Source organism: Anguilla anguilla, chromosome 11, assembly GCF_013347855.1.
Source record: "Anguilla anguilla isolate fAngAng1 chromosome 11, fAngAng1.pri, whole genome shotgun sequence".
Lineage (NCBI taxonomy): Eukaryota > Metazoa > Chordata > Actinopteri > Anguilliformes > Anguillidae > Anguilla > Anguilla anguilla.
The window spans coordinates 37,665,352-37,677,675 of record NC_049211.1 but is presented as its reverse complement, the minus strand read 5'-3'; the positions used below and the strand labels follow the sequence as shown (position 1 = coordinate 37,677,675).

The 12,324-nt window shown below is 44.3% G+C and overlaps 1 protein-coding gene across 3 annotated transcripts in view; it reads right to left on the bottom strand.

Moving 5' to 3' along the window:
* Positions 1-11,074, bottom strand: part of slc38a5b (solute carrier family 38 member 5b) — a 33,174-nt gene extending 22,100 nt beyond the window's left edge. The window contains exons 1-2 of one of the 3 annotated variants that reach the window (XM_035380742.1): positions 11,056-11,074; positions 6,118-6,258 (exon numbers count right to left, since the gene is read on the bottom strand). The gene's annotated coding sequence lies outside the window, so the exon portion shown is untranslated. Of the gene's footprint in view, positions 1-6,117; positions 6,336-10,059; positions 10,226-11,055 lie in introns of those variants that run through there. The other 2 variants (XM_035380741.1, XM_035380740.1) reach the window with 2 other exon arrangements.
* Positions 11,075-12,324: the final 1,250 nt, after the last annotated feature.

Below are 12,324 nucleotides of genomic sequence, written 5' to 3'. Positions count from 1 at the left end.
ATATGAGTAAGAAAGGAATTTGTTCTGAGCCAGAAAAGCACAGGCCTTTGAGTTTAACATGCATTGCTTATAAAACTTGGAATCTATCATTAGGTATAAGTTACGAGTTTGTCTTGGATTCAGGCACCATCAGGGAGGCCATATCTTACAAATCTTTTTTTTTTAACATTTTTTGTTTGTTTGAGGTTTAGACTCTTTCGACCTTCTGAATGTACTCTATGTACTGCATGTACACTTAAAGAAGGCAGAAAGTACCACTAAAGGTGGCAATAAGAGGGATAGCATCTGAGTAGACTGTTGTAGGAATTCCCCAGGGGCCAGTTACAGGACCTCTGCCTTTTCACATAAATACATAGCCTTTGTAAGCGTAACAGTGACACAACAGTTTGCTTGCCTTTGATTGCAATGTAAAATGAACTCAGGAAACGAGAATACAAAAACCATTCAGGTGGTAATATGATAACACAAGACAAGTTTTAACCGTAAAAATCCAGAAATGAGCAGTTAATTGTCGAATGAAATGTATTGTTTAAAAAAAGGTAGAGGGCAGGAAAGGTTTCTCGGGTTTCGATGGCCCGTTCTCCAGCTGAGCGCCGTGGGATGCATACGTGGCTGAGAGCGCTCCGGTTCTGGGGCAGCTCCAGGTTCAGCTCCACGCAGCGTTTATAATACCCAGCAGCTGCCGCAGATCTCAGCCTTGAGAGCTGGCCGGTCTCGCAGGGTCAGGCGCGGGACTGCATGCGTTTGTGTGCGTTTGCGTGTGACTGCACATCTGCAGATATGGAAACGGGAACAGGACTGCACGACAGCCTCGTGGAACATGCTGCAGTGGACTCTAATGCTCAGTGCTGCTCAGTCAGTGATGCTCAGGGCTGCTCAGTGCTGATCAGTGCTGTTGAGGGCTGCTCAGTGCTGCTCAGGGCTGCTCAGTGCTGCTCAGTCAGTGCTGTTCAGGGCTACTCAGTCAGTGCTGCTCAGTGCTGCTCAGGGCTGCTCAGTCAGTGCTGCTCAGGGCCGCTCAGTCAGTGCTGTTCAGGGCTGCTCAGTGCTGCTCAGTCAGTGCTGCTCAGGGCTACTCAGTGCTGCTCAGTCAGTGCTGCTCAGGGCTGCTCAGTGCTGCTCAGTGCTACTCAGTCAGTGCTGCTCAGGGCTGCTCAGTCAGTGCTGTTCAGGGCTGCTCAGTCAGTGCTGTTCAGGGCTGCTCAGTGCTGCTCAGTGCTGCTCAGTGCTGCTCAGTGCTGCTCAGTGCTGCTCAGTCAGTGCTCTTCAGGGCTGCTCAGTGCTCTTCAGGGCTGTTCCAGCACACTCCCTTTTCCTCATTCTGCCTCTGTCACCTCCGCCCTGCTGCACATTCGCGCTCAGGCTGAGAGGAAAATTTCCAGGCCGTTTAAGGGGACGCAAGAGACACGTGAGCTGCAGCCTTCCCCCTCCTTTCTTATCTTTAGACTTCCCCCGTTCAGCTGAGCACAGAACTGTGTTTCCCATACTGAGGCCTGCAATCTCACTGAGCACAGTCAGCAGGGACAACAGAGGAGGTGCAGAGAGGAGCAGTGAGGAGGTGAATGAAGAGGAGCAGTGAGGAGGTGAATGTAGAGGAGCAGTGAGGAGGTGAATGTAGAGGAGCAGTGAGGAGGTGAATGTAGAGGAGCAGGAGGGAGGTGAATGAAGAAGGGTAATGAGGAGGTGAATGAACAGGAGCAGGGAGGATGTGAATGGTGAGTGGTGGAACCATGGGGCACACAACATGCTGATATAAAGAAAGACTGAAAAAAACTATCCTTGAAATTAACAAATAACATCACTTTAAAAACACAAATAAACAATATTTCTAATCATAATCATCATCATCAGTTGCTTACTTGCCATCTTCTGCAAAAAGCAAACATTAAAATAGCCATTTTATTTGCCATTGGGTGTCTTTCCATGATCCATACATGGCATAAGAAATTACTAGACACAGCTTTGAGACAGCCAATATTTCACAAATTATGTCAGTTGAAGTCAGTCTGAGCCCAATGACATCAATATTTGGTTACATTTTTCACAAGCCTGAGTGATCCATTGTTTTCCTTTCCCCACTGCCGAACTTTCCCAGACTGTACCATGCGGTTTATAGTTTTTCCAGACAGGAGAGAAGATGTGAAGTTGCAGTTTCAGTAACATGAGAAAGTTTCCCCTTTAGCTTGAACATTTATTTTGAATAATATCCACAAAATATGTATGTACCACTGTATTCATACTAACTATAAGGACAAAAGAAATATATGGAATATATGGAAAGATAAACATTGGCTAACATTTTCTATTTTGAACTCTGCTACATTTCTGCTACATGGACCGTAACAGAATTCACACCTAACACCAATAAAAGCAGGAATAATAAGCTAAGAACATGCACACACGTCTTCAATAAGCAGCATTATTCCTTTCAAAGAACAACCCGCCGGGTCAATTTATGGGATGAATTTGAATTTATCTAAATAAGATTTCAGCGGGATGCAAATATTAAAATATTAGTTTTAGTTGCATTCAAAGTCCGTTACATTCTGTACTACATTTGATTTTGGTTTTTAAATGATCTATTTGGATATCTTTCTTTGGCCTTAGATACAAAAGCAGACAATATATTTTTTTAAAACATTAATACTCCCGTGACTCATTTGGAAGGCTTGGACAGTATTCTGGCCTGTTTGTGAACGGGACAGGGGTTTGTCCCGAAATGCTTTCTCTCTGAATCAGGGCACAAGAGTAGACTCGTCAGAGGCTGTGCACCCGCTAAATTCCCACTTCCAGGAAATTTTTTATTGGCTGTGAAAAGGCTGCCAAACATTTCAGAAGCACTGACATGCCGCAGGTTGTGTCACCTTTGTTGCATAAGACCGCAGCGGGAGCCTTTTTCAATAACCGTGCCCAAACTTGCCATGACTCTGTGTCAGTATGACATTTCCATAGTGACATTTACATAGAGTGCTGCTTCCACTGTTTCAACACGGGTCTCTGAGATAAAGAAAAAAACCACCACTGCTGCACAACAGCTTTACAATGTGTCCGAATTTACAGACGGCTTCATTGCATTTGCAAGCAATGTAATTCTTCTACATTTTGACACTTGCAACATGTCATGTGTGGCTGCTACAGGCCCCAGTCACCTGAAATGGCTTCATTTTATTTATTATGTGAAGGAACACCGGTGATAGACCTATGAGATCCTCCAGTATCAATGCCCCAGGATTTAAAATATTACTGAATTATGCAGGTAATTGCAAACGTACTGGGACAGGGACACAAATGTTTTGTGGTATTGGCTCTGCACTTCAGCACATTGGATTTGAAATAAAAAAAAATTGAGGTTAAAGTGCAGACTGCCAGCTTTAATTTGAGGGTATTTACATCCATATTGGGTGACCCGTGTAGGAATTACAGCACTTTTTAGACGTAGCCCTCCCCCCCCCCCCTATGTTAGGGGAGGAAAAGTAATTGGACAATTAGCTGCTCAGCTGTTTCTCAGCCGCCTGTGTGTCTTTGCACAGGAAAGCTAAAAAAAGGTCAGGAGTTGATTCAAGATGTGGAATATTCATTTGGAATCTGTTGCTGTTGTCTCTCAAGATCCATCCATCTATTATCTACACCCACTTGGTCAGGGTCACGGGGGTGCTGGACCCTATCCCAGCATGCACGGGGTGAGAGACAGGAAGTCTCTCAACATAAGGACCAAATAAGTGCCAACGCTAGTAAAACAGGCCATCACGAGATTGAAAAATCAGAATAAATCGATCACAGACTTTGCCAAAACATTTGGTGTGACAAAATCAATGATACAAGAAGCTAGAAAACAACCTGATACACCACAGAAGACCACCATATACTTTTAATTGCGAAGAAAAACCCCTTTTCAGCTGTCAAACAGATCAAGAGGGTGTAGGCACTACACCAGCATAACATAATTTTGTGGAGCATTGGAGTTTAGAGTTTAGAAACAGGTTAGAGTTTGCTGGGGCAAAAAAGTATATAAAAAACTGAACAGATTAGAAGAGTATTAACTTGTACCAAATGATGGAAAGAGGAAAGTGTGGAGAAGGAAAGGAACTGCTCATGATTTAAAGCACCCCCCCCCCCCCCCCCCCCATCTGTGAATCATGATGAAGGCAATGTTATGGATCGGGCACGTATGACTGCCACTGGAACTGGCTCACTTGTCTTCAGTGATGATGTGACTGCTGATGACAGCAGCAGGATGAATTCTGAAGTGTACAGAAACATCTGCTCAGATCCAACCAAATGTCTCATAGGACAGTGCTTCACCTTGCAGCAGGACAAATATCCCAAACACATCGCTAAACCAAACGAGGAGCTTTTCAGGGCTGAAAACTGGAATGTTCTTCACTGGCTAAGTCAATCACTTGTCCTGAATCCAACTGAACATGCATTTCACTGGCTGAAGACAAGACTGGACACCCCAGAAACAAGCAGGAACTGAAGATGGCTGCAGGGCAGGCCTGACAGAGCATCACCAGGGAAGATACCCAGCGTCTGGTGTCTATGGGTCACAAACTTCAGGCAGTCATCAAGTGCAAAGGATTTGTCACCAAGTACTAAATATGATGAACTTATTTCTAATTATGTTCATTTGTCCAACTATTTTTGCTCCACTAAAATGGGGTGACTATGTATAAAAGGGCTGTAATTCCTGCACGGGTCACCTGATATGAATGTGAATACCCTCAAATTAGGGCTGAGAATCTGCACTTTGCCCTCATATTCATCATTTTTTTTTCAAATCCAATGTGCTGGAATACAGAACTGAAAAAGCAAAAGGTTGGGTCCCTGTCCCAATACGTTTGCAATTACCTGCATAATTCATTGATATGTTGAATCCTGGGGCATTTATATTGGAGGATCTCATAGGTCTATCACTGGTGTTCTTTCACATACTAAATAACAAAGTCATTTCAGGTGGCTGGGGCCTGTAGCAGCAGGTGTCAGACATGACATGTTGTATGTGTCTTTCCCCCGCTTGATAGTTTTTTCATCCCACTAGGAAGTTTTCTTTTACCTCGCTGCTTTTGGGAATACAGGCCTGGTTCTGAACTCAAGCCTCCTTCTATTACTCTGGAAAACGTCTTTGGGACTTCTCTGTAAAAAGTGGTACACAATGCTCGCTCTGTCTTCCCCTATAGTAGGACTCCTACCCTCGCCATGTTAACACACCGTCTCTAGGTCCACCATATTCCTCACTATGCTCTCCAGCCACGTTACCATATTCCTAACCTTGCTATCAATTTAAAATCCCCATATTCTCAACCCTGATCTCAAAACCTGGTCAGCATATTCCCTATATTCCCAACTCTGCCCTCAAACCCCAGTCACCATATTCCCAATATTCCCAACCCTGCTCTCAAACCCTGCTCCGCATATTCCCAGTCCTGCGCTTTAATCCCCAGTCACCATATTCCCAACCATTCTCACGATCCTGGGCCACGGTGTTCCCGACACTGCTCTGGAACCCATGCTCCCAGCCCCCCTCCCCCCACCCTCCCCCCTCCCCCGCAGCTCATTTGGAAACCTACAGCTGCCGCAGGTCTCTGTCATTCTGTCAGTGATCAGATCGCTGAGTGCCTCTCAGATTGCTGTGGAAGTTTTGGATTGGTTACCCACATGCACCCTACTCAGGTGGGGGAGGGGAACTGCGAGACCGTTGAGCTACAGGGTGGTGGAACAGCTCCTGCTCCACATGAATTATGGCTGCAAGTGGTCTGACCTGTATAGGCTGAATGGAAAAGAGTCTAAGATATGCAGGAAGAACAAAAATTATTCCACAAAAAGAGAAAACTCGCAAGTAGAACCTCAAAAGACACGGTTTTCCCATGGTGAGCACTGACCGTTTTTAAAAATATGCAGCGTTCTCACTGCAAGCACTGCACATCAGGAATGCCACACTGCATTTGAAAACTTGCCAAAGTGACCCAAAATCCCCTCTCTCTGTGAATGAAGAAGTGAAGTGTAGTGTTGCCTGAATCAAGACTGCAGCTCTGTCAAGAAAGGCCCGTCAGCTCAGCCAATCAAGTTTGTTAAAACAGACATCCCAGGAAAAGAAGTTAATCTGTCAGAACCACTCACCCTTGCTGAAGATCCAAGGGATCCAGGTGGGAGATATGGAACTCTTGTCCTCAATGTTTTTACTCATAGAATCCGCCTCAAGGCTCCCAGCTTCTGCACGGCTGCTATTCCGACATCCAGCCAGTCAATGGGTGATATTCTCTTAAAAGCACGAGTGAGAGACAGAGAGATAGTAAAGAGAGAGCAGGAGAGTGAGAAAGAGAGAGGGAGAGGGAGAGGGAGAGAGCACATAGTTGAGGGAGAGTGAGTACTGTAACGCCCATATTTAACCCTTTCTCTGCTTCTCTCCTGATCCGAGTGTTCCGGAACATTATGACATTTGCCTACCTGGGGGAGCGCAAGGCTGTTCTTCAGATCAAATCAAACCAGCGTTATTTGCACAGCGCTTTTCACAGAGAACAGGCACAGAGACGCTTTGCAGAGCCACAGAAGCAGAACTGAGAGAACACCAGGTCTTAACCCCCCCAAAAAGCAAGCAGTGAGGTAAAACAAAATAAAAATAAATAAATAAATATCCCCAGTGGTAAGAGGAAAAACTGGGGTTCTGGAAGTGAAACTCAAGCACATTTTATGACAAACTGCAAGTAAATTACATTACATTGATTTAGCAGATGCTTTTATTTAAAGCGATGTACAAAAGTGCATACCATGGTCATTAAACAACTACAAAACACAGGTTCTATAAGGTATGATACTCATTTCATACAGCTATTTCTAGCCAAGAACACAGTTCCATTCACACAGAGAACACTATTCTGACCTAACTTATGCCAAGCCAAACTAGGCAGAAGAACAAGCTACAATATTAGGACAATACAAATTACAAAAAGTGTTGGAATGGGGGTATATGTAACATGAGCGTCATGAAAGGGGGAATTTAAAGTGAAGTGATATACGGAGTGGTGGCAGTTAGTCCAGGTATAGACTGAAGAGATGCATCTTCAGACCACAGCGGAAGATGGGTAGTGAGGGAGAGGTTCAGAGGGACAGGGAGTTCGTTCCACCACTGGGGAGCTAGGGTGGAGAAGCTCTGTGAAGCCATGGTGCCTAAATGGTGCCTAATCTTAAAAACATGACTTGTGTGAAGTAGAGAGAGAACAGCAGATGGTCTATTATAAGAGCAAGGTGTAGGAGTCCAGTACAGTATAGGAATACTGTATGATAGAGAAGGACTGTAGTGTGATGTAAAAAGAGAATGATGTGGTATCAGAGTGAGCGTAATGTGTAATTAGACAATGTTCTTCATTTACTTCTTACCAGGGCCCAGAATCCTTTTAAAATGTGCACACTGGCCAAACACTTTCTATGTACTATTTGTAAAATGACATCTGAATATGATTACATTCGTATTAGTATAAATAATTTGGATGGGCCCCACGGTCAGGAATTTAATCCTAACTGTGTCCTAACAAGGCAATGAAAATTTGGCTCTATTCTTCCTGCCCAGTGATGAGTGTGTGTTCAGTGTGTGAATCTTTGTGTTTGTTCAGAGTGTGCTGAGCGTATGTGTTCAGTGTGTGAATCTGTGTGAATCTGTGTGTATGCTCAGAGTGTGAATCTGTGTGCATGTTCAGTGTGTGAATCCGTGTGTGAATTTGTGTGTATGTTCAGTGTGTGAATGGGTGTGTGTGTGTGTGTGTGTGGGTTCAGTGTGTGTATGTGTGTGCATGTTCAGAGTGTGAATCTGTGTGTGTGTTCAGTGTGCGAATCTGTGTATGCATGTTCAGTGTGTGAATCTGTGTGTATGTTCAGTGTGTGTATCTCTGTGTGTGTGTGTGTGTGTGTGTGTGTGTGTGTGTGAATTTGTGTGTGTCCAGGGTGTGAATTTGAGTGCATGTTGTCACACTTTATCAGATAAACTGTTGAATAATGTTGGGTTGTGGCTGAACAGCTTGTTTGAAGGAGCACAGACTTTGGTCATTTAGTTGGTTGGTTAGAGCTATCTGTATGGCTGCCCATATACACACCAGGGCAAGCAGACACAGTGTCTTATCTGCTGCTTGGGTATATATATCATCATATATCATCTTTTTTGGGAGGCTAAACGCAAAGGCCACCACCAATTAACCTGTTGTTGGTGTTTACTTCCATAGTTTTTCTGTCATCTCCTCCTCCCTATCTCTTCCTCTCTCTCTGGGTGTTACCCTTTATCCCCCTCTCAACCCTCTGATGACTGAGATCACTCTGTGTAGAACAAGCCCGCACCTGTGCACTGGGGCTACCTGAGCAGCGGCGGGGGCTGAGCAGTGTGCATTCCCTGCACAGCTCATACAGGCCCGGGGCCTGTATCACAAAGCAGCATAACTGAGTTAGCTGGGTAACTGTGCTGAGTAAAACCCGGCACAGCTCCTTTTTTTTTTTACTGCAGTCCATGTCCCAGACTTGGGATGGCTCCGAGTTTTTACTCAGCACTGTTACCAAACTAACTCAGTAATCGTGCTTTGTGAAACAGGGTCCTGCTCTATCCCTGAAGCTGCGTGATCTTGGTCCCGACCTCAGGGGAATATTAACAGCCATGTCCCAAAGACACACAGTTGCAACGTGTGCACGCGTCACATATCAGCATCCTGTCTCTGTAATGATGATGACGGTTATTCTGATTATTGACAGGGAGTTTATTCTGCCTCAGGGAAGTCAGAGGAGACGATGAAGGGGGTCAGAGCACAAGTGGCAATGTCAGGAGAGTTAGAGAAGGAGTGGATCAGTTAAGACTCTGGTAAGCAAAGACAAGGCTCTGATGCCCATTGGAGGGAGCGGTGTTAAAGTTAACACTCTGCAGTGTTAAAGTTAACATTCTGCAGTGTTAAAGTTAACATTCTGCAGTGTTAAAGTTGACATTCTGCAGTGTTAAAGTTAACATTCCGCAGTGTTAAAGTTAACATTCTGCAGTGTTAAAGTTAACATTCTGCAGTGTTAAAGTTAACATTCCGCAGTGTTAAAGTTGACATTCTGCAGTGTTAAAGTTAACATTCCGCAGTGTTAAAGTTAACATTCTGCAGTGTTAAAGTTGACATTCTGCAGTGTTAAAGTTAACATTCTGCAGTGTTAAAGTTGACATTCTGCAGTGTTAAAGTTAACATTCCGCAGTGTTAAAGTTAACATTCTGCAGTTTTAAAGTTAACATTCTGCAGTTTTAAACTTAACATTCTGCAGTGTTAAAGTTAACATTCTGTAGTATTAAAGTTAACATTCTGCAGTTTTAAACTTACATTCTGCAGTTTTAAACTTAACATTCTGCAGTTTTAAACTTAACATTCTGCAGTGTTAAAGTTAACATTCTGTAGTATTAAACTTAACATTCTGCAGGGTTAAAGTTAACATTCTGAAGTGTTAAAGTTGACATTCTGCAGTGTTAAACTTAACATTCTGCAATGTTAAACTTACCATTCTGTAGTGTTAAAGTTAACATTCTGAAGTGTGAAAGTGAACTTATAGCAGGGTAAAAGTGAGCACTGAGCAATGTTAAATTCAACATAGTATGTTCATCTATAAGCGGATAGAACTGCACACGATGATTCTCATCCTCTCTGCTTTAAATTGACTCCCAGATATAGACTATTACATGAAGTGCATATACGAGAATATATGGCACGACAGGGTGATCAGCCCAAGGCTTTATGCTCTCCCTAGTATTACACAAAGGGATAGCCTCTCTCTCTCTCTCTCTCCCTCTCTCGCTCTCTCTTTCTTTCTATCCCACCCCTCTCTTCTCTCTCTCTCTCTCTCTCTCTCAATAACAGTAGTTCAGCATTCATTTGTTGTGTGCGTGTATGCATGCATTTGTGTGTGTGCGTACGCATGTATGTATGTGCATGTATGTGTGTGTGTGTGTGTGTGTGCGTGTGTGTGTACGCATGCATGTCTGTGTGTGTCTGTGTGTGTGTCTCTGTGTGCATGGACTACGCTTCTAAGTTCAGATGCTTCAGCTTCCCTTCCTCTTACCTCATTGGACTGAAGATTGGAGTTCCCCTGAAACCAGACATAAGCAGGCCAATATTCCCCCGCTGTCTGAGGTGCTGTTTTTGGGTGAATTGGAGGCAGGGGTGGTACGTGTCTGGGAGGGAGCGGGGCAGAGAGAATGTGTGCCCCCCTGCGCAAAGGTGGGAGGTGAGGGATACCTGTCACATGACATGCAGCCCCTCCCAGCCCACCTCACTTCCTGTCTCGCAAACACAGGTCAATGCTGGGAGGGGCCAAGATACACTCCATCCACAGCAACACTCTGCCTCATCCAAACACACTGGGCTGATTGTGGGCTGTGAGTCCACTCACATTTTCCACATTTCCCTATTAGCCCACAGGGGAGTAAGCATGGCATGCCCATTACACTGCTCTTACGTAAGAGTTTGGCTTACCTTTTCAAGTTACATCAGGCCCTGTACACACACTCACTCACACACGCACACACACACACACACACACGCACACACACACACACACACTCACACACACACACACACACACAAAGCTCCTCTGTGCTGCTGCTCCAATAACATGAACCCAGATCCAGACTTAAAAAACAAAAATAAAAAACCTCAACAGAATTGAGGAAAAAATATTGGTTCAAATAATAAAAGATAAAGGTTGAAGCATAAACCAATAAGAATAAAGAGTTTAAAGTATTTATCAGCAATATTGATCAACAAAAAACCCCTCACCTTTAAAAACTGTTTAATTGCACAAATGGCTATGTCAAAATAACCTTTTTACACGGTATGTAGCTTTGCCAGTTGGACACACTTAACTTGGGCAATAGTCAATGTTAAATTGTGAAGCAACACCGCCCCTTACTGGCCCTATATAGAATCAACCACAGTAAATCTGTATATAACAGGGCCTCTCAACCATGATTCTGGGTAGCCACAGGGTCTTCCGCTCTTTGATGTTAATCAGCTTTAAATTGACTAATTAAACTAGCTGATGACACAGTTCACTCACCTCAATTGGTTTTTTGGGTCTGCAAAACCGGGCTGCGTTTTTGAAGCTCACTTCCTGGTCTTGTTGAGAGACATTGCCCACGAGCAGCAGTCCAGTGTAGGTGCTTCAGCCACCCATTTCTATGTTAGTCAATCGCAACGAATCAGGGACAGTTTGCGTCACTGCCGAGTCACTGTATCTCACGCGCTTAGTGGACAACCGGACTTCCTGCCCATATAAGGGTCTCCCTTTTCCCTGCTGTGAAGTCTCTGGCTCCAGTACAACATGGCGGCGCCCACAAACTGCACTTCCTGGGCTTCAAAACACTTTTCATCAAGCCAGTGGAGAGTCAATGGGTGACGTCACAGTGACTTGGTCAATATTTTTTTGACAGTCTATGAAACAAACACGTGACTTTCAAGGACCAGGGTTGGAGACCTCTGGTACACTACATCAGTGCCCCCCCCCCCCCCCCCCCCCCACAGGAGACATGATAATCGGTCTGCCTGTCATCATCTTTACTCTTTCTTTACACTCTCCAATGCAGTTAGACAAGCGTATTCCATTTAACTCCATAAAACTGTATAAGTGTAGTAACCCTCAAATATTTAAAAAGCAAAAATCATTCTTTATTTCCTTTTTCCTATTCATAGCAAGCATATGAGAGTGTGAAAACTACAGACAGTAAAAAGGTTGTTATAGTATAGTACAGTGGGTAGCACTGTCGCCTCACAGCAAGTAGGTTGTGGGTTCGATTCTGGCCTGGGCCTTTCTGTGTGGAGTTTGCATGTTCTCCCCATGGACGGGTTTCCTCCAGGTACTCCGGTTTCCTCCCACAGTCCAAAGACTTGCAGGAAGGCTAATTGGAGACTCTAAATTGCATAGGTATGAGTGTGTGAGTGAATGGTTAGTGAATGGTATGAGTGCCTGTCCAGGATCTATTCCTGCCCCAGTACCCCCGTGACCCTGACCAGGATAAGCAGGTATAGATAATGGATGGATGGATGGATATTTACTTGCTTTGTGTAATTTATTTAGCTGAATAACTACTTATGTCTTGATGTTTTGTGACTGAAGCGTTCAGTAATTTTCTATTATCTCAAGGCCCCCCAGCAGCCCCCTGAGGCCCCCTTTTGGGCCCCTGCCCCCCTGTTGAGAGCCTCTATATTACATAATACAAGACCTGCACTTAGAATGTGCAAAGGTGTATACACAGTACTGCCATGCTGCCTTCCTCAGCGAAGTGGCAAAAAAAATTAAGTTACACTGTAGGCCAGAGGCTGATATGAG